Below are 27,116 nucleotides of genomic sequence, written 5' to 3' on the forward strand. Positions count from 1 at the left end.
CACTTGTAGAAATAACAAAGAAGTCAACATTTACATCTTTTGTCAATTCCCTTGCCGTCTCTAAAAAGAGAGATTCTGCTCCTATGTCAAAACCCGTTTTAAGATACGTACTGATACACATCACATTTCCTCATTAGCAGCATCAGTACTAGAAATTGCAATCAACTCCTGAAGAAAGGAACAAAAAGAAAAATCCAACTATATAACACCAATCAGGTATTTCATACTGTCACCCTAACGGCCAGCGAGAGGAAGAAATCCTCTTCAAAAGCAGTTACAATAGTCAAGAAAGAAAAGGCAGAAACCCAGGTTTACAGAACTGGCAGTGCCAGCTCACAGATTTGTAGCTTTGGCTTCTGAAAATACCTTGCCAGAAACCCTGTGGTTTCTGCATTATGTTGGCCTTTTCCAGTGGGTAATTCCAGGCTCCATGTGACACTGTGAACAAAAGAAAAAGGCAGAAAAAGTGTTTCTATGTCTGTTTGTGTTTTTCAGGAAAGAAATTATGACACACGTATCAGAGCGAGCTAAGCAGTTTCGTTAGAAATGTAATTGGCCACTCCACATATGCCTAGCCAGAAAGCTCCATGACACATGAACTAATAAAAGAGAGAAATGAAGACACAGCAGAAATCAAATATTCTAGCCATTGTCTCCAAGGAATATGTCCTATTAAATTTAAACTAGAAAAAAAAAATATATATTTAATCGAAAGGGATATTCAAAAAGCAATCAGAAAAACAGTGCGGGGTTTTTTGAGTATTTTAAATCTTGTTATACAGATTGAAGTCTCCACAAGTTCAAATATGATTTTAAGAAAACTTCTGTAATATCCAAAATTGTGTTTACCTGCTGTGAAACAATCTGTCTTACTTGGCACTGGAAACCACTAACTACATCAATGATCTAAAAATACTGAGTTTTAAATTACAGGAGAGAAATGCGGGACTTAAGTTCTATAGCCTATAATATATTTGATTTCCATTGCAGAATGGTCATATCATCACATTTTTTCATTGCTGTGCTCAGTAGCAGAGAGTAAACAAAAACACGATTATAAAGCACAACACTGAAACGGCAGAGGAGAATATATTTTATGAAATCTGAAGAAGAAAAATGGAGGTGGTGGGACTTCACTGACTATGACAAATTGATATATATCAAGGACAGCTCTATGCTACAAATCCTTTAAAGCGCAGATGTATTTCCAGGCTCGGGTCCCAGCCTGGACGTTAAACAAGACCCATTAAGTGTAATAGTCTTTGGAAAAACAAAAGGCTTTCACATAAAAATTCAAGAAGGTACCTCTAAGACTTCAGCATTTAATGAGTACTTTGGAACTTCACTTGCCCTAAATTCCTTAACTGAACTTTCATATTGACTAGTTATGAGCATCTTGGTGGTATTCAACCACATAATACAGTGATATTTATTTTCTTTCGTCTAAACATTTTTAAAAGCCCACCTGTGAATGAAGTATTTTTTACCTATTTAACCATATTTTGAGTCTAGGCTGACCTTCCCCTTGCAAGAATTGAAACCATCACCTTGTGTAAAACACAAAATCCGTTTGGTCATTACTTCTTAATATGTAACGCTGTGCTATTTGAGCCTCAGGATTTATTTTGATTCCTTCAAGAATTTTCAAAGGCTGATGAAACACGATGTAACTATGAGAAAGGGCGAATTAATAACCACTCCTGTCACTGTTAAGTCCAGTTCTGAGGAACTGCGACCCTTCTTGCAAATCACCCTTTCTAAGAAAAAAGACCTTAGCCTTCGCATGTTTTATTGTAACACGTCAAAGTGCAATGGCAAGAATTTATGCCCTTGTCTTTTCTTCTGACATTAAAAATTATCTGCCTGAGAACCTTCTGCAAAAGACAAGAAAAGAAGTGACACCAGCTTATTGTATATGTTTTGCTTAATTTATGACATATTCTATAGCAAAACAAATCTTCTGACTGAATATTGCTTAAAAACCTGTACCTACTGTACAATTTGAAACAGGAAGAGGGAAAGAGGAGAGAACTGCGGTTTCACACAGAAGAACAAAGCAAAGGAACTGTTCCACAAACGATATTGTAAGTGTTACAATATCACAAAAAACCACACAAAACAATTATGAAATCTGGGTTATAAGCATTAATTAAAAAACAAACCAACCGACCACAAAATCCTAGTAATTACGCTCCATTTCAAAATGTGGTTAAAACACCCAGGGACCTGTTATCTATAGGTGTCAACTATAAGCAAGCTTACAGATATTCCAAGTTTTAGCAGATATCAGCAGGAGCAAGTGTAAACAGCCACACACTAGCGACTGTGCTGGAGAGTCACGGGACTTTCAATAATGCGTGACTCCAAACAAATTCGTAGGGTCGAGCGAAATCTTTCACCTCATTATAGAAATGAAAAAAACCCAGTCTAAAATAACAAAACTTCTCTTACCGTAAGAAATTTATCTTTGTAACTAAATGAGTAATCACCTCACAGCATTACAGTTATGGTAATATCTTAAAACACACTTAAGGGAGGACTCGAAAAAATAATTTTATAACGAAATATATTGGAAATTAGCTTCAGCTGTCTTAGAGAGTGTACGTGTTTCCCAAAATACTTCAAGTAAAAAAGAGTTGTATCTCTGAGGAATGTCTATTCTCCTTAAAATTCAGAAATCATACTGACATTCTGGGAAGCCTTTTTGCTCAACAGGACTGACCGGGCTGCAGGTTTTGGTTTTTTTTTCCCTTTTGCCCCTGCCCAGGTTTCTGTGTTGCATAGGTCATTTGTGACAGGTCTTACAGATGAGCATTGGCTTTTACAGACATGTACAATATACACACACCAACCTGACAAGTTTCCTTTTCTTCCCCTAAAGGTGCAAAACAAAAAAATTCATAAAACTATTGCACACCTCAAAATATAAAGTATCTAGCAGTAAGTTCAGTGCTGTAACTTACTTTTAAGTAGGTCCACAGCTGCCGTGAGCCAGAGAAGTTGTGGGCAGAGTATAGGTTGCCCTCTAAATATCTAAGTAACTTATCTTAAGGAAATTTCCGCAATTGGGAAAGGATCAAGAACAGGCCCATCAGAAGCTCAGGTAACAGCACCACATAGTCTCCTGCATTAATGGCTCAACTAAATACCACCAGCAAAACTAGGTTTTTTTTGAGTTGAGAATCATGCCAGAAAAGCCCTGATCCTCAGAAACTCCTAAATACGTGGAGATCCGAACCCACCTCATGCCTATGATCTCAGCAAGTGTTGTTACATGTAAGGGATGCTTTTTGCATCAGAGAACAACTAAATAGACAAAACCCCAAGAAGAGTAGTTAGTATTTCTCTCTTCTTTCTGCTCCTCTTCTGAATCGTGGTTCTCCTGGTGGGAGCTATTGAGTTAGACAGCCAGCTCATGGAAAACAAACATACAAGTTTGGATCTCCCTGCTAGCATATGACCACAAAAATATTTGGTTTTATTAACAGTCAATCTCATCTTGACCCATAAGCAAGGAGTCTTGAAGTTGTGGCTGTCAGAGCTACTGTTTCACAGTACATCTTCCAAAACCAATGCAAGATTATCAGCAGCTGCAAAGATAACACCTCTGCAACCAGGAAAAGCTGTAGTGGCTTTTCAAATATTTCAGATAATGCCATGATTTTTAAGTCTAATTTGTCATTTTAACTAGAATTAGAAAATGAAATGGACTGCATCCCATTTGATGTGGGAAAAACTTTTTAGTCTGTGTTTATCCAGCATCCTCTGCATTAAATTTTGACAGGAGCAGCTTGGAGCTACCATAATACAGGAAATAAGTCCACCAGCCAATATGAGCAAGAATCTGGTATGTATGTTTAGGGACAAAACCAAATCTCTGTTAAAACTGTAAAAGTCCTATCAGTGTTCTGTTAATCAATGTTAAACTGCGGTTTCTCAAAATGTAGGACAATAAAGACTTTTAAACATTCATTAACCTCCAAGGAAAGTTGGACACCAAAACATCGCAGACCCTTATGAAAATTCCAGCTTCTTATCATAATAAGATACAACTAAACAGGATTTCTGCACTCCAACTCCAATTACGTAAATTAAACAAAATCATTGTAAATGCAACACCCTGCTGTTGATTACAAACTACCCTGCTGCTCCATAGAAACTCTGCTTGATTTCAATGGGAGTCATAAGAGGAGGATGATGGTAGAAAGCCTGAAGCACGACAGTAAGGCTGACACTGAAAACGGAGCTGTCTTCTTCAACGGAGCAGAAACAATCAGACCCTTGCACGACCAGTTTCAGGTCAATCTTCCTGGCTCTGCAAGTTTCATACGAAAGCCTTCATTTTGTTGACAGCTAAAACGTTCAAACATCAGAACCAAATCAAACAGGATAAAGGACAGATGAGACTGGAAGTAGGCTAGAGGGAGATGACAACAGCCCGCAAGTCCCACCACTGAGACAGAGGACAGACCAATGCTTGCTATGCTGCCACGGCAGCTTGGTGATGTTACCTTCAGCTATCACTGTGAGTTTACATCCTCCCAGTTTTCAGGGTTTTAGTAACCCTCTAACATCTACAGGGTGTAGCCTTGGCATAGGAACCAAAGGCTGGCTAGATTCCAAAATGATACGACACTTACCAGTCAGCAGAATAGAAACGTAATTAAAGTATCCCTTTACGTGTATCTGTAAGCCAAGAAAGTAGTATTTCAATCTGTTTTCCTAAAAACATTTATCAGAGATCATTTGGAACTTACTGAGACGTAAAGTGGCCGTAATGGGAGCTCACTGTTTTACACTTGTCATTTCACTGCATGCTGTTATTTATTTCTTCTTGTACCAGTTTTCACTGCAAAAGCATCACATGAAGGAGAAGGACCGGTTGCTATGCAGAGTTCACAGAGATGCCAAGATGGCATTCATGACCTGATTTTTATCACCAGTGGGCAAAGAAAAAAATTTACATGCAAAAGGAAAAAATACATTAATGTTACATTTCAAAAGAGATTTTAAAAACACAGAAGTCAAGATTTTCAAAGTGATGGCTCCCACAGCATGCATAATGTGTTATAAGGAATATTCTGTATTGCTATATTCTATGTTTTATGACTTAATACATATGTGCAATTTAGCCTAGTTATGATTGTCGTGGGAACCACAAGCAGCCATCCTGACAATTTCATTCTCAACTGCAATGTAGTACTAATGGAGTTTTAGTACTTAATCTCCTTGTTTATTTCAAAAACGAGTGAGGAAAAGAAATGAAAAGATACAGAGAAATAGGACAAGAAAAAGGAGGTGGAATATTGCCATTTCTGTGTGTTCCGATTATTTTAGTCCACAGTGAACTTGGTATTTAAAAAGAGCTGAGAGCACCAAGTATTAGGAAAACCAGTACTCACACTAATACACCTTTAAAACACCACGCAGGCAAATCCTCTATCCATTTTATACATTACTTTCCAATGGCACATTAACACCAACCCAGTCAGATCCCCTGTATCATGTTCCCAGTTACAATGCAGCCAGCCAAGAAAAGACCTATGTCTCTCAGTCAAGTTAAAGACCTTACATTTCCCACTAAGAGGTGATAGTAAGATCTTCTCTGGCCGAAGGGAAATTCTTCAGTCTACAATAATATGATAGCAAAATTAATACTAAGCGACAACGAGTTCCGAAGATGGACAAATTCAATCTAAAAGGAAGCAATGTTCCCTCTTTCCTTATCCCCAGGAGACAGACACAAGGTCTATGGCCTAACCCATCTTCATGAGTCATATGAAAAGACGTTATCTTGTAATTCTTACGACATTTGCTGCCATACCTTGTGTATTCAGTCTGCATGTTTATTACTTTCACATCTGCTTTTCATCTTCTCAGTATAGACAAAGCCTGTGAGACTGCACAATAGTTAAATCAGTGGGACCCGACCAACCCTTTAAGTACTGCTACTACAATTCTGAATACTAATTGTTACCATTTCTAGCCTTAGAGATCTTTCTCAAAAAAAAAAAACAACAAACAAACCACCAAAACACTACCATCTCTTGCTCAAACACCTTTGCCTTTATATTTAGTTTTTGCAGCTTGTCCCCCGACGCTGAGTTTTCCACCCACATACACACGCAGCAATTATTAAAGAGAGGAAAGTTCTAGCCACTGGAAGTTTTCCCTTGTCTGTCTTCTACAAAAAAAAACCCCATACTATTGTCCTCTGAAACCTCAAATTTCAAAGCCACAAAAGGCTAAGAAAGACCTCATTTTCTTTCAGAAGTGTCTTTGAAGAACAAGGAATAGAGAGGGAGTTTACTGCTCTTTTTCATTTTCTTTCTTCATCGGACTTTTCCCCATCCTTATCTGCATCGTTACCATCTTCAATGCAGACAAGTTTCAGCCTGCCTCCAGTCTAACTGGAGATCTAAGAACAAAAGGTCTGAAGCTCTTCATGTTTGCATATGACTTTAGCCAAAGACAGGTGCAAAGGCTGCCAAACATAACTGCTGGCATGTTAATTTGTGCCTGATGTTGCATTTTTCATTATTCAACCAAAGGTTAGAATCTGACAGATTAACGGTCTCCTAAAAGATATCTGATAGAACTGCCCAAATTTCAACTGTCAGGTTCAACAAAGGGTCTTTCTCCTTTCTTGGAAACCTTCATTCTGGGAAACATTTAGACCTCATGAAATCAAAATACCAAGGCACGGACAGAGTAGAAGAATACTCAGACAGACTAACCAGCCTCCAGCATCCCTACCGGTTGCTTGACTGAGAATGAAACGAGAAGGCAGGACTCAGAGTGCTAAGTAAATGAAACCTGTTCTAGTCATACTAGTTTACCGAAACCAATGTTTCTCAAACATTCTTGCTTTGACCCATAAAACTTCTACTTTTAGAAAACCAACATGTCCCAAAATATTTACCTACCTATCCACAAACAACTATGGAATCAAGCTTCTTTCACGGCAAGTGTCTTGCCACCAGTTTCATAAAAATCAAAGGACTGCCATAGCAGAAGAAAGGCAATGCTGGATCTTTTCAATGATGTTTTTAAAACCAACAGCGAAGGAGAAGCCCAACACTTGTAAATACTCTGTCTACCCTGTGTAATTCTGATCCATGCTGCTAAAAGCTGATAAAACCAGAGTGCCATGATGAGATGTTTTCGTGCTTATCAGGATTGGCACAATTCTTGGCTATCTTGTCTTGTACTCAAAAATCTTGCATCTCTCCCGTTCTGGCTACAATCAGAGCATCGCAAGAATGTTATTGTTCTGGAGGCTCTGACATATAGTAATTTTCATACTTAGGACAGCCTAAGAAGTGAAGTACCTGGCCTTTCAGAACATTGCACATGCGTAAGTGGGACACGTTAGTTTTCAATTTACATGGCTGCCTACAAATACTCTTGTCATCTTACTATATATAGAACTAACATTATTGACAAGAATATTGGGCAGTATTAAAAAACAAACCAGGGAAGTAAAACCAAAGTAAAACAAGATTTTCAAATGTGGTGTTAGTCCTGTAACTTTCCACAAATTAATTAACTAAGTTTAGGTTCATCAATATCATAATAAAGGTAGGAATTTGAAGATATACATTCATTGGGAAATGATTTCTCGCTCACTGTTAAGGAAGAACGGGACTTACCTTCATGAAAAAAACCCTGATGCTACAAACGCATCTGCCTCCCATGCTCTGTTTGGCTGCATGAACATGGAGCTCTGCCTCTATTTCTCCATCTGCCTCGCACCTATGCCTGTTCAATGCAAAGGACCCTTTTTTCAATATGTGGAACTAAAAAGGGAAGAGTTTAATAAGGCTTGTATCTTGACTGTAAACTCTGGACACAACTGCAAAATATAACTCTTACAGATATTCAATTAGGGAGGCCAGAATCAGTCTTTTAAAACAATTTGTAAGACTTTTCTCCTCCTCACAGGGCTTCTCAGTACAAAAAATTCTGAAACAGGAAGTCTCAAGACAGGAATAATTAAGAGGCGTTTCCCATATTTTTGGTGGGTACCACCACTGGCATCGTAACAACTAATAGGCTGCTCCCTGGAGAAGGACAAAACATATGGCTGTCCAAGTATCGTTCATAGAGCATTGTAAAATGGCTTGCATACCGCTGTAGTGCACACACTACTAGAAGAACTCCTCTAGAGGATATTCTTTCCCTTTCCTTCATTATCAGATACCTTATTATTATCCTCCATACTGGAAAAAAAAAATATAAAGAGCTCTCAAGCGTTTAACTTCTGGACAGTCACTTTATTTGGGTTGCCAAGGGTTCGAATGCAACAGGAGAAACCTGTTTCAATTTCAGTGGAAGTAATTTTCTCAATATGCGAACATTTAATATCTCGTAACAATGGATTCAAGTATCAGACTGCACTGACTCCTTGCCACAGCAGAATTAGCAGTATTTCAGCTGAAGTTGTGATTGGCAAAGCTACTGTTCCAGCCCTCCCACACCACAGTCCTGTGTGGCTGCTGGCTGTAATTCCACCCACGTATTATATACACCCTATTAGGGGCCTTGAGATCACCTTACCTTCTTCTATACTGAAAATACTCTGCCGCCTTCTACTGAAATCAAAGCTCTTCTCATTTAAGTCCAAACATTAAACCTGACAAAACTAACCAAAATATAACACAGCGTTTGAACAACTTTTTCAAATTCTCTGAAAGTAAAAATGTCTGCATAATTTCCTTTTACATCCACTTTTCCGTTTTTATAAACCCTTACGAAAAAGGCTTGTTGACTTAGTAGGTTAAATATTTATATCAATCCAAGTATGTGAATCAGTACTGTACAAAAACAAATTTCATGTACCTAGTTGGAATCTCTGGCAATTCAGACGGGGGGAAAATAGAGAGAAAACAACAAAAGAAAAGAATTGCATAGTAATATAGAGCCCGAGGTCTGAAGGGATAATTTAAGTACATTAAATTTATTTCTGTTTCAAGAGACACAACATAAAACTTCTTTCAATGGTCTTTAGTTCCTCTGCCAAGCACTTCTCTGAGTATGTTCCAAACTCAAAATTACCTCCCAGGAGAGTATCTCAGGTTGGAGCTTTCTTTCCTTGTTTCTGGGTTTGCTCCTATATTATAGATTATTGGTTCCAGATGTGAACTGGGGATGGTAAAAAGCCTTACAACTACCACATTTTTGTTTTCTTGGTCCTTTAGGAGATTCTATAGGAATTGAAGGGAGTCAATTTGCTTTTCATCTATGGACTGTCTCTTGAGAAAGTACCATAAAACTTACAGACCTCTTTCCCTCCCGCAACAAATCCTTGTGGACACTTCTTACTGCCCCAGTTTGGTGAAATCACCAAATATTTATGTGATACTTCACAGCCTTTGACTATCTTCAGAAAATAAAGAAACAAAAGAACATGATTAGCCCCTCCCCCCCCCCTTTTTTTTTTTTTTAAATGAAGTGATATTACAATTGTTTTCTTTTTTTGGCAATGACCATATTACACATGAATGTAATTGATGTGTACATGTGATTTTTAAGAAGCAGAAATGCCATTAGTTAACTTGATTAAATTGAACCTAATCATTTTTGTTCCTTCCTTCTATCTCAGCTCCATTTTACTGCTCATGACCACAGTGAATGCAAAACTTGAGTCACAGTGAAGTACAGCTGAGCACTGTCTATACATATGCGTGTATATATACAAGGAATCTGGGCACAAGCAAAACATGTCACTGAACAACGACTGCGGTCATATCTATTGTCACATGGTTCTGTGGAAGCTAATGTCAGCTGAGCGTCATCCTACTGGGGACAAATGGGTAGTGGCGTCCTGTAACCACTGACACACACGTAGTTTAACACTGAAACATTCACAACTGTTTTAGCAGATCAGACCCAAGGTTTTGGCAGCATTAAATCCTGAAGAAATACACATGCAGACTAAACAGTGACATACATGAAAGACAATTTATGCTTCTGACTCACTCTATGTATAAATTTACTGAATGCAAGGGTACTTTTAATTGCTGAGACAATGGATATATGTTCTTATCAGAAAACCAACACAACAGTCTGTAACTCAATCTGTACTTCCCCACAGTACGAAAACATTGTCTTTCAGCTCTACTGGCTGATATAAAAGGTTTTATCAGGCAATCTTACCTTTCAAATAGCAAATTAATGCTAAATACATTAATGTTTTACTGCTGCTGCTAGGCTTATTTTATTACCGAGTCTGGCTTTGGGCTTTATGCCTCCAGCCATCTGGTTTTTGCAAAACTTAAAATGCATTACATATTTTTGACAACATAAGAAACTACTAAAGAAGCAAACAAAGAACTCTGTACAAAGAGGGAAGCTGCTCTTGCACAGACAGGGAAGACAGAACAGACGTAAGGGTGCTCACAGAGGTGTGCAAAATGGGTAATCTAATGATATCAGAAATACCAGAAAATTGAAAGGAACTCTAGGTTAGAGAAACAGTCTGTTGCAAATAACAAAAGAGAAAAACTGGCTGGAGCTAGCTGCAGCAAGCAGAAAACTGTAAAATTTCCAGTAGTAAGAGAAAACTTGGAGACCAGGAGAGGCACAAAGCTCCAGGGCAGCTGGAAAAGAAAAAGAATAACTCCTGTTTTAAATTAAACCCTTCTTTTATGTTGAGAACAAAACTGGAAAAGCAATTAACATACTTGTCCCAGCCACTCATCTATGGCTGGTACCTCCTTGGATAAGCAGGGAACCAGGCGATGCACAGAGGAGGGCACCTACTGCACAGCAGTCAAAATTAATCCTTAAAACGAGCCTACAACAGCACTGAAAGGACTGTAAAAAAGCCTAAAATTAATGGCATGGACCAGTACGCGCTTTAACAAGAAGAAAGCAAAATTATACTTTTATCCAAAACCCACTGATTTAAGCAGCACCTATGTGTACAAGCCAGTGACGCAGAGAACCGGTTGTCTCAGTACACAAACTTCAGTGATGTCGAGGCCACATCCAAGAGTGAAACCGTGATGCCACAGAAGTCAGTGGACGCATTAAATGTAAAAGCCAGGACCTCTCAAACATACATAACCCAGCAAACCAGACAACGTCTGGTTTTAAGTCACTTTTGTATGCCAGCCTCCAGAAAAACCAAGTCAAGTGAGAAATAACAGATTCTAATGCAAACTAAGAGTCTCAAGACAAAAGTTAAAGTCCAAATAGAGATGTGAAAGGTGATTAAATTCTTATGTAACCTACACAATTATTATAATATCATACATTTTCATGATAACACTTAAAAAGCTGTTTAGAAAAATATTTACATTCTAACAATAAAAAAATATGAACGAAGCATTCATTTAAAATAGTAATTATTTTATAGAATCACAGCTGTATGAGGAAAACTAGTCTTTTTGAAAAATTGAATGGAACTTATCACAGGAAATTATAAATAATTACTGTTTATTAAAGAGGGATGACCTTTATAAACACTACACAAAGTGAAGATAAAGGTACAAGAGGGGAATTCACATGCCTGTAACAAAACAGGTCAAGACTACTTTGCAACTTTTTCAAAAGCTTCCCCCTTAAAATGTTTTTTTCTATTCAACTTTGACCTGCAAACTAAAAATCTACCTACTTAAGTGCAAGCTGTGTGCAACACTTGCATCTGGCACTTATGGATGCCTTTCTTTTTACTTGTACACATCATCGGGTTTAAAAAAAAAAAAAACAAACCAACCAACATTGCTTGAAAAGCTATCCTGGCAAGGGCTACCCCTGAATACGTCCTATACATAAGCACGTATTTCTAGACTTAGAATATAAAATAAACCAGCTGAAAGAAACCTATCAACTCTTTCATGCTTTGCCTCAGGTACTAAAACTTTTAAATTTTAACATGGTTGTGTTTTTTTTTTTTTTTTAAAAACATGCAGTGACTTCATTTTTCAAATTCTGTTTATCTTGTACCTGTTCAAATTCTTCAACATTATCACCTGCTAAAACTACCAGAAACATGTTATTGCATGATTTGTCTGGAAAAGAATCACTAAATGAAGTAACACGCAACACTGACAGCAGAGAGTAACAGCAGCAACAGGAAAGCGAGTGTCTTCATACATGCCGTGGATTGAAAGACTACACACAAATAATAACTGTGATTGAGCTAACTTGTGAAGGTACCATAACTTGATTGTATCTGCCAATATTAGCACAACAGAGGCAAAGTGTACACTCCTATAGTGCCTCTCTATTATAAAACATTCGAAAATACTACAATCTCTGATTAAGGAGAAAAAAAAAAAAACACAAAACACATTCAGGACATATAAATAGGAAAAAAAAAAAAATAGTCTTTCCTTCCAGGTGAGGACACTGAGGAATACAGAGGTTAAATGACAAATGAAGTTGGTCAAAACAAGAGCTAGAAGGGTAGCCAACAACCCCTTCCCCAGGTACGTGGGCCATCTTTCTCTAGTATCTTCCACTCTCCAGTGCCCCCTGTAAATCCAGACACTTTTGTGGCAGGTAGAAATGTGCACATATGAAAAGGAGCCACTAACAAAACTGTAAGCATATTTTAAAATATTTTTTTGTCTATATATGAAGATATGGGACACATGACAAAAAATCTAGAAGTTCTGCATTTTTAACAATAGTAATTAATAATCAGGAAAAACTTTCCATGCTTCTTTTGTATAACCTCCTGAAGCACATTACAATTAACTGTGGCCTCTGGATCAAACTGATCTGAGAACTACTATTACAAGACAGTAGGCAGGAAAGTGAAAGAGCGAGAAAAATGCTTTTATTTATGCAAAATTCTGTCTACGGGATCCATTTTGTTATAAATCTAATTAGACTGAAATAGCACTTACAAGTAATTTATAATAATGGCTCAGATTCATTTCCTAAGAGAGATGCACAAACAAATAAGCAGCGTGCAAGCCTGCATCATAACACTGACAATAAACATGGGGAAAAACATAAAGTCGTATCAGCATCTAAATACTAAAGTGATGCCACTTTAGTTATTTACAACAAACGCAGTATTGAATGCGGACTGCTATTCTTCATATTCCTTCTACCAGCCTGATTAGCAGTGCCTACACTTCTCAAATCATCTTTTCATCTTTCACTTACACAGGAGGAGTATTTCTCTGGGGTATCTTGAGGCTTGAGTACATCACCTGCACACCCATTAAAGCACGCCACGGAGCATCAACGCAAACTGAACAAGGCAATCGGTGAGGACAATCAGCTCAATTTCACTTCAAGTCTGCTTTCATTACCCGAGTTCGAATTCGCTCCCGGCGCCTTTCGAAGCCTTGCTGGGAATATTTATTTATACCACAGGTTTTATCCTCACTGTGTACCATGTACCGTACAGACGTACTTCAGATCACCACAGTTTGTGGCTGGACAGCTTACTTTTCATTGGGGAGTGCAAACGATGCCGAACGTGCATTTTTTTTGTTTAAAAACAATTCCTTTTGTTTTGTTTTTTTCCTCTATCCACTCCCCAAATGAATCTTTGTTAAAAAGTTTCACACTGATGAGAGATGGCTGGCTGCCTGTTCTCCTTCCCCGGGGACATCCATGCTTCTTAAAGCTGAGCATGAGGAAGGGAAATTCAGTGCTGGAGAATGTTAGGAAGAAGAAAAAATAGAAAACTGAACAATAGGGATTTCTATTGCTTGAATATCATTCTCCGAGTTACCGTCTCATGGTAGACCATTCCCCTCCTGAAGCTGTTTCATGTTACTCACTCATAACACACCCATTTATCTCTCTTTGCTTTTTGGAAAATGCATTTTTTGGGAAAGCTTTTTTTTTTTGTGAGGATATTGGTACAGCATACAGCTTGCCAACTAATACTATCTGTAGCATTCAAATTTGTAGCTATTCCCACTGTCAGAAAGGCCCCTTTTTAAGACATAAATAATTTTTATAGCCTTCGCTGGAAAAGAATAACCCAAAATCATCCAAATAATCTCAGACAGGCATTTGGAAGTACTGAAAATCTGACCCCTTCCTGAAAAAAAACCAAAACCTGTCATGATATTTCACTGTCTGTACCACAAAATACTCTTTAAGAGGCAGTAGCCCTGTTTTTCTGCTAGTGACTCAGCAAACGCATCCTCTCTCTTGGCAGACTAGTTAGCCAATTTATAAAAGGGTCTCCTTTTGTTTCCTGAAGTAAACAGGCATTTTATGACTATCACACCAATCGCCTATAGCCTGTGCAGGGTAGAGGGGAACAGGTCTCCACTGGCCCATGACTACTGCCGGCCTTTTTCCTCATACACACACTTCACAGCTAGGCATCAGTGGAAAAAGCTCTCCTACAGAGCCATGTGCTCTCAGGCGCAGCAACAGCATTAGCCCAGCGTCATCCTTCTCATCTTAAGCTTGGGGTATTTCTGGTTGGATTCCCCCCTCCCCCATCTTGTCTTTACTGCAATGCCAGCAAAAAAAATAATAAACTGTTTTCAACAATAAAGTTTATTTTTATTTAGCTGACATTAGTGGGCACGGGAATGGGGATTGTACTTTTTGTATCTAGTGTTATTCTGGTGGGCCGAAGAACACAAGGCAACGTTACTTTTATAACGGCTTCCCTCATCACATAACAGTTTACCTGTTCCAATGTATGAATTCAGCAGAAAGCTGAAAACAAGTGTTTTGCCTGTCTGTCTTCCAAATGCAATCTAGTTGTTCTCCTATCCACTGCATCGGAAAGGCAGTTTAGCAGCAGACTGGTAATACAGTCATTTGGGAAACATCTCAACTTAGTTTTACTCAGAAATACAAACGTTTTATCTTAAGAGACCACAAAATATGTGGGTGCACATTTTGGAAGGATCTTCTACTCATACCAGCTTCCTGCTACAGAAACACAGTCCAGTTACACCGCTCTCCAAGTTGTGGCAATATGGTTATATGGACTAACGTTTTCATGCCTTTATTTGCAAGGATTAAGAATAGAGAATTAAGTCAATAAAAGCAAGAGCTCTCCTTCAGTCAACTTAAACCTAGGCTATGTAAAAAACCAAGCCCATCTCACCACATTCCAAGTCTGTGCTACTACACACATTTACACACGTGCTTTTAAAAATCAGAGATCATCTCCTTAGCAAACAACTGAACTCGAGAATTTGATTATCACTAAATCCACTGAGAGTATTGGCACCATAATTTGTGGAATAAATGACTTGTTAGTATGACATCCCTCTAAAACATGGAATAACTCCACACAACACAGAATTTTGTCTTTAACTGGTGAGAGATTTCTTCAATCCAATGCTGCTTGAGAAATAACTGAGCTGACTGTCCATCAGTCTGGACATTAACCCATTAAAAAAATCAAATCAGTTCATAACTATATACATCATCTGTTCAGATTGCTGCCATCATTTCTTTATTAGCTTTTGGAATACTCTGAATGTTACTTTCATAATAAACTGACAAAATACAGCAGGCAATTAGTGAACTAGGCACTAATGGCAATCAGATTACTGAAAAACAAATAACTGAATTAAATCCGTAACTGGCAGATGAATACAGGCACTTCTCCTGCTGTATCTCAGCAACACTGAACAGAGAGGTAAAAAAAAAATACAAAATGTAGGAAAAAAAAAAAAGATTAGATTAGATTGCCAGGAAAAATAAATTTCAACTTTCAGATGATGGCAGCAAACCATGCTCCTTCAAACACATCAGTCTTCCACTTCAGTGAGAAGGTTCAGTCCAGAGTTCCTTTACTTCCCTGTCTTTAAAAGGAGCTTCTACATATGCATTTCACAAAAATGGATTACGTATTTAGTATAGGTCTTCAAATGTAGATAGCTGGATGTCTTAGTCAGTATATAATCAATCAGTCTCCTCCACTTCTGACCAGGTGCTGCGGCTACGCAATCATTATAATCAAAGTTATGAGAAGAATACATAACCTTCAGCTTTTGGTGCAGTTTCCAAGCTTATTCAACAAGCGTACAGACATGAAATATGCAATAATTCTCGATAAAACAACTCCATCCATTTTTTCCTCTTTTCATCGCACAACCCAGTAACACAGCAAACTGCATTTCAGGTAATGCGTTAGAAGTTAAGCCAGCTGTTGGAATCTCCTGCTCACACCACCGAGAGCAGCCCATCTGAAACGTCAGAGAGCCAACATGTAAAAAGCCTTTGACAACAAACACACTGTCAAAGGCATTTAATTTTGGGTCATCTCCCTTATGCCTGAGTTTCTAAGAACAGACATGAAATCTATTGAAAATATTATTAATCTAAGAAAAAAACATAATCTACATAAGTAGAAAATTCGGGACACAACATTTTCAAGGAGCAAACGTGCACCTGATGCTCCTGAATTCGAATGGAGGCCCCAAAGGGACCCAGGTACACTGATATGATCTGCATACATTAAAAAGTCCAAAAGCACAAGGTCTTGTAGATTCCACCACAAAACCTTTTGTTTCACAGATGCAGTCAGAGCTGTTTTGGTACTCCCTCCTTAAGAGATACCAAAACAAAGTCCAAGAGATCTATGAACTGGTGTATTTCTAATAATGACAGCATGCTTTATATAACATGTTTTAATATAAGCAGACTGTCCAAATATCTACAGAATGAAGTTATTGTTAGAAGTGCAGAACTATATGATGAATAAATCAAAGTTTTCAGCCATTTCAAACAGGAGCAAGCAATTGATGTAGACAGAAGCAAGAAACAAAAGCTGGGAAGTGTGAGCAAATGATGAAAACCCAAGAAAAGTCAGAAGGGTCAGTTTAACAAAGGGAAGTTCACACCAGGGGCACAATTTGCAAAAGGACAGGCCCAGTATGAAGAATGGTCAGATGATGCAAGGAGCAGAACAGAGACAATTGATGCATGCATGGAAACAGCCAGGAAAGAGGCAGTGACATCAATGCTACAGACTGACTGAAACACATACATCAAGAAACAAAACAAGAGAAGAGTTTGTATTCGGACTGCAGTGAATTCCTCTAATATTTAACTTGCTGCACTTGCAACAACCATTAGGTCAGGGCTACAAACTGGTTTTAGGAAAGATCCCTTGTTTGTATGCTACACCTAAGGATGCAGTAGGTCTCCTAACCTCAGCGTGCTTTGCTTCACACACTCTGCTCTTGCCAGAAAAATGTAACATTAACTCCCTGCCATATTTTTTTCTCTGCTGAGGCCGTAAGGCTACTTGAAATTATCTCCATTTTCCAATCGTACAATGCTTAATAACAACAGCACTTCAAGTTACTGTCCCCAAAATAAACCATCAGAGATCAAAAACCAAGCCTCCGTATTCCTTTTATTAAAATCATCTGTCTGGCAGCAACTAGACATTAAAACTGCTTGTACATGCAGCTGATGTTCTGAGGAGCATTGGTATGTTACACCATCATCTGCCAGCCCCAATCCAACTACCGAGTATAGGTAATAAATGATACATTCCAGGGGAACATTTAACTATGCACCAGGAGTACTTGGGTCATGTATGCTCCTCCTTTGTTATGATCTCAAATCAATGCAAATCTAGCAGGCATATTCCCATGCCATAGAATTCGCTCTAATACACAACCGAATTGCTCAGTCGGCTGTCATTTTTTAGGCAAGTCAAAGAATCATGTATTACTTACTCTCAAAGTACTGAAGTAATCAGAACTGACTTCATTTTTCCACATATTGAAATGGTGCTGTTTAATCAATAGAATGTTTTGTTAAGAAGCGTCGATATTTTACTGCCTTGTTTTCTGACACGCTCTTATACTGAAGCGGTTTTATTACAGATGGCTTTGAAGTGCTTGACAACATTAATAAAGACGTGACACAAATGTATGTTATTAAATAAACACAAACAGGAATAGGTGCCAAAAGAATCTACAATTTGACTTTCATTGCCTGGACATTGAACATAACCGCAACGTAGAAAAGAGTCAGCAGCAATTCTTTGAACATACGGCTCTCTAAGAAACGATCTGTAGAGGAAGAATTATAATTAGCCTTCATGAGTACAAATTATGTTCTCTGTTCTCCTTCCTGAAAAAAAAAAAAAAACCCCGAGGAGTGACAAACACATCAAAGAAGTATGTGGGCTTTGAAAGAGGTAGGTGCTTGCCGCATCTTCCTTCCGCATTGCGGAAACGATCAGGACGAAAGAACGAGTGGACAGGGTATCTGCAGAAACCACGGCCCCACGACTATGGCTATATGGTTACCGGTAGCATAACCACAGGCAGCCAAAACACTGCATCAAGATTTGTGTCTCATAAGCTGCTCTTTTCCACCAATCCTTCTCCATTAATACAAAGCCCTTTACAGAAAGGTGTGAGTTTATGTAGTCACCGGGCACGTTATGCTATTTCAGTAAATACCTGACTAATTTATGAGGTTACTGGCATGCCCAGACAAGAGCTATTAAGATAGAAACCAATTTATTCTCGCGAAAGAACTGGCGACAGACTAGATAGTCCATGATCTTGCATGCCTCCCCAGGACTCGCCCACCAGCTTCATGCGCTGACATTAAGCCAGGCTAAGAAGCATCATCCGAGTGTGTGCTGCCGTGTAGCTGCCCTCAGACCTTGGCCACAATTCTGTCATCTTCCTTTCTGGTCTGCCAGGTAGGTGGCAGAGAGGAGCAATTCACCAACAGCAAAATTCAGAAGTAGCAGCTCATTTACAATTCCTATAGTCTCAGATTTGAGGAGATCAAGTGCGATTGCAGTGGAGTACTTACTTTGTCCTGATCCTCCAAGCAAAGACACATCGCATGTATAAGGATTTTTTTTATTTTTTTTTTTTAAATCAGAAAAACAAATGATACTGAAAAGAAGCTACACATCTATTTATTTTTTTTCTGGGTGGTCCAAAACTCCAATTACTTCATGTTCAGGGAACATCACCTGAAAGTTCTCCTTTGCTTTGCTGTCCTTCTAATTCTGATGCCCATAACCTGATTTCACATTACAAGCAGCACCACTGCCGCTAATCCTCCATTACACCCCTTAGCCCACCACTCCTCAGCCTCTGATTTTGAGATGGTTACTTCAAGAAGCAGGTCATTCAAGGACTTCTTTTAAATGATGTCATTTTCATCAGTACACAGATTAAACAAAAGTTACATTATCCATCAGTAATAATTCATTGTCTTCAGTAGCTAAACAGAATTCTTAACGCTGCTCGCCACAGTTCTTGTCACTAGAGACCCCTCCATTTTGCTGCTCAGATGCAGAACAGATCGCTGTACCATAGTGGAAAAGCATATTGAGATACATGATGCTGCTAAATACAATGCATTTTCCAATTCAGTTAGACTTGTTTTCTACAAATTAAAGCTTCCCCAAAAATCATACCTGAATCAAAAAATGGATTTGTTATCATTTTCTTCATGGTAGTATGTGTTATGAAATACAGCACTTTAAAATGCCCTAAGTTACTTATTATGCTTTCCTTTTAGATCTATGTTCACAATTTTCCTTTTTTTTTTTTTTTTGCTGGGAGCAGAAAGCTCTGATTTTTTCTTAAAGGAACAAAAACCAAAAGCATGAAAGTCAGACCTCCTCACTTCAGATTTCATGGCTTATAAAGTACACAAATTATAAAGCTATCAGACATTTCCCGGGCTTACATTAAACTCTGTAGTGAGCCTTTAGAATGGACCAATTTATTTGATGTGTTTCTCCTAAAGCTTTTATGACACCATAAACATTTCTGACTCCATGACAAATACTTTATAATACATTAAGCGAGCTCATTCAAATGATTCTAAATGTTATGCCAATGGCAATGTATTTAGAAATGGAACTGTCACTTGAAAATGGAAAAATCTTAAAGTTTAGTTTGAACCACAGCAATTTACTATTTACTTTTGTGCAACTGAAGGCGAAGCACTTCAAATTAAGTTCAATGGCACAAGCACCCAAAAAGCACAAAGTAGGCATACTCTCCAGAAGTGCACCATTACGCACCTTTTTCACATGAGAGCATCGACACCAAAGTCTGCTCCCCAGTAAAACTTCCCATTGAATTCAATATTAATTAGTATGGAGCGTTTAACTATACAACAGCTTAACTGTACTTATAACATGCTTCTAATCACTGCAGTTTATCTGCATTAGCTTCATTCAGCCGAAAAGCCTTGCCATCCCTCTTTACTCAGGAACCAACTGTGGTAACTTTCTTCACAGTAAATAAAGCATTACACCATTGGAAGCTCCGCAAGTCACCAAACCCAAGATGCATGCACTCCCTGTGAAGAAAAGCACCACAATCTGACTCTCATATTTAATGATGTAATGAAAATTTACAAAATCCTTTCTGTATTGAAGGCACAGGGAGACTTCAACTCACGAGGCAAGAAACATATAAATACTGCAACAGGATTAATTAATGACAAAATTATTAGTTGTTCAGGCATGCTTTTGATAACAGAATTCAACTCCTAGAATATAAAAATGGCTCTGGTGATTTTATGAATCCAGTAAAAAATCACTGCTGTTGTGACCATAAAAACTGGGATGAAACAGAAGCCTGAAAGTAGTTGATTCTTACGTATTTGATGTTTATGTTTTAGCATAGATTGCAAACAGAAGACAAAAACTCTGAGAAATAAAAAACAGAGTATTTACCAGTGGGGGAAGGGGTGTGGGAGTTTTTGTCTTTTTTTTTTTTTGCCTAATCACTGATTATTTTTTAACTTTGTCCTGCTGACCATTTAAGCTTTCCTTTGACTCCAGAGATTAAAGTCATCCAGTTTAAGAAAAAGAGAGTTTTATCATTTGGAAGATGTTACTAAGGCTCTATAATTTTAACACAGGCGCTGTATAAACAGCTCATAAATAAAACATAGCATTGCCTAAGACTAAATGAGAAATATACTAGAAAGCATTAAATTACAAGAATACTTTTCATAGGACTTCGCTTTCTCATGGTACTCTTCTTGTTAACTGTGACTTTTGGCCTGAAAAGATCAAGAGCAGACATCTGATTTGGAGAAAGAAGCATAAAAGCGTCCCAGTTTCTCTGTGAAAAACATCTTCTTTCACTTATGAAAATGCACTTCTCACCTTACATACTTCAACATATGCTATGTGAACATGCCTGCCCTGAGAGCAGTCTTACGTGGTTACTGCCTCCATATATTGCCAGCGACTATAAAAAAAATACTCTAAACCCTCTGCTTCAGAAAGTCATTGGATATCCAAGTCATAAATTTCAAATTCCCAGCTGTCACTGCCTAACTACGCCTTCTGCATTTCAGCTAAGTCATGCTGTATGACATTATCACTCTCTCACACTTCATAGCTTCTTCAACATTAACAGAAAAACCTGTGGACTGTGTAGTATTTTTCACCATGTTTATCACAGTAGCAATTACTTCATCTAAATAGCTCTTATGAACTCACTCCTGTAAAATATGTTCTTTTGTTTACTCGTTTCTCTGTATTTCCTCTCAGCAAAAGGGAACGGGGCGGGGTACACCAGTGATGTAACGTTTTCAAATACCAGCTTATTACTTATTTAGGAATCTGGAATGATCTAACATGGTTTAAAGATCTCGCCATGCGATTAAAACCCGATGCATTTGAATGAAAGGAGGCCTTTTCCACGACTCCTGGAACCTTAGGAACCATAAAGAAGTGTACTGATGATGGATGACCTGAAAGCCTGGAAACCACAACACTGAAAAAGGAAGCGGTAGTAAAAACTGGCAATGTTACTAACAGGTGGAAGAGCGCAATTGCGGTTGGACAGTATGAAAGCGTTTGTTCGGGTTTTTCTTCTCCTAAAGGTGACAGAGAGCTTCAATACTCTTCCCCCAGAATTAATGCTGGATTGCACACGCCACACATGAAGTATTAATATAGATCATTTATGTATTCTTAGGAAGGAAGATAAGCTACCGAAGAACACAGGAGACCTCTAAATAGTAATCACTCTTAAATAGGGTCACTGGCAACACATCATCAAGTTTATCTACTGTAAAACCACCACATGAGATAATGCAGAGTCTAAAACTAGGGTTCCTTCAGACATCTAAGAAAATGATGTGCAGTTTACCTCTTACATCCTATAACTAAATGGTTTGAACCTTCACTGACAAATGAGGACCTACTTGGAAAGAACCCATCACAGATGTCATTTATCAAGAAATGAGTCTTAATTAAAACAAGTAGTATTGTATTTTTATGGTGTAATGTCTTTTTTTATTTTTCTAATAAATTGTATGCGCGCGCACTGGTATACTCACGCAAACCATAGTGGCTGTTATTATGATTTAAGTCTCCTTAAACAAGAACCCAAGAAAAACATATCCTGTCCACAAACAGTAACCACTATGTCTACCCGAATTTTTAGGCATGTTTAATATACTTCCAGAAGAAACCAGGACCAGACATGAGTTATTCCTTGCACTCTTTCTGAAGGTATTTCCTTGCTAGAAGCATTTATCATTAAATTATTATGTAAAAATGAAATATTTGTAATAAACAAACATGTAATTTATTTACATCTACATGTTTCTGGAAGTCACCATTTCATCTACGAAGTGGAAAAATTAGAAAACAAAACAAAAACCAGCAATTAATCAGGGAGCCTTATCATCCATCAGCGACACGCAAAAGACGGGAGACTGGAACAGGTCTCATTTGATGGCTGTCAAAAGCCAGATGTGTGACCTCACATGGTTTGCATAATTTATCTGCAATTCAATTTACCCAGTCTCGAAATGGGGAAAATCCTACTTACCTGCACTGCAGTTTGTCATCAAAACAGAACGCGCCCTAGAAACACATGTTATCACACAGATACAAAGACATTCATACACAGTACTTTCAAGTCTTCAGAATCAAAAGTTCTCCACTGGAACGTAACAAGTCTTTGCCATGTATTACTTGTTTGATGAATGTTTCAATCTTCTAGAAGAAAAAGGGACCCATTTGCTTGACTTACTACCTGCTGAGAACATTAATACAGAACTTCATAATCTAATAAATGAATGAACAGGGGACAAACAGATTTTGCAAGTTTATTGCGCGGTAGTTACATTGCTTCTCAACTGGCCAATCTTTAATGGTATTTTGGAAAACAGATTACTTAACACAAATAACATTTTCTTTAAATAATCCTGTAAGTTACAAATTACCTTTACAACTGAGCAAATAAATTGAGCTGAGAGCACTCACTGGATCAAGCCATTCATTTGTGAGAAGTCCCTATAAACAAGGATTTGCCAATCTGCCAAAATCATTTTCCTACTCTGAAATTAATGCCATCAAAATTGATAATACCACTCAATGCAAGTTACAGATCCTGTATGTTACAAGCAGAGGGGCATATCATCAGCTGGTGTAAATCTATACTGTTCTTAAAACCAATGGAACTACATCAATTTGCAGCTGCTGAGGATTTGTCCCTGCGTCTGTCTTTACCGCTGATAAAACCATCGAACCAAACCCTGGATGCACTTCCAAATTTAAAGCTCCCATTGACAGTACTGAGAGTGATGCCTACAGGAAGAAAGGAAAACTCTAAGCAAACCATCCTAGAATTAGCGCACTTCCCCCCCCTCACATTGATTCAAAATTTAAAGTTAGTTGTTAAAATCATAACCTGGGAGGAAGCCAAGAGTACTGCAGATTTTAAAACTTAGTTTTCTTTTATGTGTTCCCAGAAATTCTGTTTAGTAACAGTGATTTATCAGGCCAAGACCAGTTTACTGTAATCATGCAAATAACCCCAGTAAAGCCCAGAGGAAATACAGCATCATCAGAAACATGATTTGGCCCACAGTTTTACTCCGCAGGATAAAGTTTCAAAAAGTGACTGTTGCACTGTTCTTATCTCTTTCCAAGATCTATCATTACACCTGTATTAAAAATCTCACTGTGTTTCCTCTATCATCATCCTTATACATTCCTTATGTAATTTTTCCTCCAAGGATACAATGCAGTGCAACACTCGTGTAAGCAACCCTCACTTGTACACTTAGCCCTGGGGCAGTGAAAAGGACTAGCATACAGCAGAAACAAACGATTGCCTGAAAAAGGATTTTGCAGGAGGGGTACTCAGCCACTTCTTAGACCACCATCCTGTAAAACTGTAGGCAACAGAGAGAGAAAATACAGTTGTTTTATAGAGGACATCTTTAATCAAGGGGAGTTTCTCTACGTGACTCGGAGTGCGCAGATTGTTGCAAATAGCTAATAAGTGTATTTCTGACTACAGATACATGGAACTGAAGGAGGTAGTTCTTCCAAAGTATCGACATGCATCTTGCACAATGACATATGCTGTAGTTATCTATAGGCATTTTCCTTTACACATACATCGCAAGAGGTTTACAGCTGCTTTTCATTCTGCAAGCATTGCATGCAACAAGGATTTTTAGTATCAACTGAATTAACTTTTAACCACAAGGAATAAAACCTCAAAACTCCTGCTTCAGGAGGCTACCAATAAGAACATAAATAATTCATCATTAAAACTGGTTAGCACAAGAAAAAAAAATATTTTTAAGATGTTCCTCAGCGCTACTCCACTGTAAGGCATTTCAACATTAAAAAAAGAATTAGACTGGAATATTCTTCTTCAACTTAAGCATATCCACAAACAGTCAGATTGATCAACTGCACAAAATCACTTCCTATCTAGTTTGTTTCACACAACTTTTTGAAAAGATTTTTTTAAAAATCATCTTAGACACCACAAAACAGCTCAACTTAAAACCAGCTAACTGATCACCTTTCTGCACAGCTGCATTTTCTTTCATTAACCTAATAGAAATATTTGAGGGATTTCCCCTTTTTACCTTCGCATTTTTCCTTTTCCAGTATCCATAACCAATCATTGCTCTGTTCTTCCATTATGCTTCGTATATTGCAGAGTGAGAAGCATCTTCGTTAAATAGTATTAAAAATAGAACACACCCGATCTCCCCACCGGAGCATGCTCTGACAGTGCTGATACCACAGCTCTCAAGGTAACCATGCCCAGCTGGGAACCAAGAGGCAAAGTCAGTGTGCGAGATTAGCAATTTGCAAGCTTAATTGTGCACACAAACTTGCCTCGATCCGTGACGAAGACTGCTAAAACAAAAATCAGCGTGCAGTTAAATTATGCGACTGAAAAGTTGCAGGTCAGTTCACAGTATTTCTCTTTTCCCCTCCCCATCCCCCTCAGCTTCAATTGCTTTGTACTTGCCTAGAATTTACATATGCCATTTAGAAGAAGGCACACCGGGCATGCATCTAGCTCAGCGCAATGGTAGAGAAGTCAAACAGGTGAGCAAAAAAAAACCACTTGTGCTGCTCTTTAATGCCTTTGTTCCCCCTCTCGGCATATTTACAGCAATGTCACACACGGCAGCGGGATGAATTTAAGCAAAACCGCAGACACCTGGGAAGCGCAAAGACGGGAGGGAGGGCGAGCGGAGGCGCAAAGACACACCTAGCACAGCAAAACGCACCCGAAATTTGAGCGTGTTCCCCCCCGCTGGCCGAAACGGTAAATGAATGCAAAAAAAATAATAAATAAAATAACAGCAATTAAACAAGGCTGCGCAATGCTTGCACTGGACGAGCATGTCTCGGTAAGATCTACAAGAAATATCGTTGAAACGCACGCACAAGTAAAGCAGAATTACACTAAGCGGAGTAACATTAACTATTTTTTATGAAAAAAGACGGCTAGGATACCTAACGATATGACTGTAAGTCCTGGACTGTGATCCTCCTTCACTGCATGCAAAAAAAAAAAAAAAAAAAAGAGACATGCTAAGGAAGCATCAAGTAAAGCTGTTACCCTCAAATCGCCACCCTTAAGAACAATGCCAGTCAAAGAAGCCCAGGCTTTCCCTCCAGCAAAGCACGGCTTTTTAAAGCGTATCCTTCGATGTTGTTCACAAATCAGCGAGTGAAAGTTGGCGGGTTTTTTGGGGTTTTTTTTTTTACAGTTTGATACGTTTTAGCCTAAAACGACCGCTGGGAGGAGGGAGATCGCCTCCCGCAGCTCCCCTCCTCGGCGGCGCTCACCTCCCCAACCTCAGCCCGGTTCCCGGACCACCGGCTCCGGGGCGGGGGCTCCGCCGTTGTTTTTCCCCCTCAAACCGAGCTCTCCGGCCGCCTCACCTCCGCCTCCGAGCCCGACCCACCGGCCGCCCCTCCGCGCTCCCGACGGATCCGCCTCTGCTCGTTACCGGCGACAACTTTCCGCGGGGGCCGCCGGCCCCGCCGAGCCCACCCACCCCCCTCCCGCTTCCCTGCCTCCCCGCGCCGTACCTGGCTTTCACCACCTCTACCCTGCCGCTCCGAGATCCCGTGTGCGAGGCTCCGGCACTGAAATCATCCTGCCCCGCTACACTATGAATGATACCCTTTTTTTTTTTTTTTTCCTTTTTCTTTTTTCCCTCCCTCCCCCCCTCCCCCCGGTTAAATACCGCATCTTCGAGCCGGAATCCTGCAGTTGCTATAAATAAATGCACATATCGCGTGTAATAAACGCAAGCCCCAGCCTCCATGCACAGCTCTTATTTCCCTCTCCCGCCGCTTCTACATGCTCAAGCCGCCCTGACCTCAAAAATTAAAAGATCACGGGGGGGGGGGGGGGGGGGGGGGGAAGGAGGAGGAGGAATGGGGGCGAATGACTCCAACGACATGACAGAAGACACATGCTGGAACGGAAAATAAATAATAAATAAATCGCAACAACAAAGGACATCACGCCACACAAATGTCTACAGATTCTGCTTTGGCTTTTTTGGTTTTGGGTTTGGTTTTTTTTTTCTTTTTTTTTTTTTTTTTTTTTACCTTGCCTGAAAACGGGATCTGCCCCCAGCGTCTTGGTGGCTCGGGTTATTTTTGGTTTGTTTGTTTGTTTGTTGGGTATTTTTGGTTGGCGGGTTTGTTTATTTTGCGGCAGATAACGCGGCTGTTACAGTACAGTGCCCGTCTTCCCACAAGACATCGTCTCTTCCTCCGCCTCCGCCTCCTCCCCGGGAGGAGATCCGCCGCGCCGCGCTGGTGGCCGGGGCGCGGTGGCCGCGGCGGCGCCGCCGCCGCCGCCCGACCCGCCGGCCGCCTCCCGCCGCCTCGCCTCTCCCCGCTCCGCTCTCGC

General features: G+C 39.2%; 1 protein-coding gene across 15 annotated transcripts in view; it reads right to left on the reverse strand.

The window, feature by feature from the left end:
- The window catches only part of ARPP21 (cAMP regulated phosphoprotein 21), a 200,057-nt gene that overhangs the window by 113,453 nt on the left and 59,488 nt on the right, over window positions 1–27,116 (reverse strand). Inside the window, exons 1-2 of one of the 15 annotated variants that reach the window (XM_054190869.1) lie at window positions 26,282–26,382; window positions 25,700–25,741 (exon numbers count right to left, since the gene is read on the reverse strand). The exons of 8 other annotated variants lie outside the window; for them this stretch is intronic. The gene's annotated coding sequence lies outside the window, so the exon portion shown is untranslated. 6 more of the 15 variants (XM_054190875.1, XM_054190876.1, XM_054190870.1 and 3 more) reach the window with 6 other exon arrangements.

The sequence above is a fragment of the Rissa tridactyla genome, chromosome 2 (assembly GCF_028500815.1).
Source record: "Rissa tridactyla isolate bRisTri1 chromosome 2, bRisTri1.patW.cur.20221130, whole genome shotgun sequence".
NCBI lineage: Eukaryota > Metazoa > Chordata > Aves > Charadriiformes > Laridae > Rissa > Rissa tridactyla.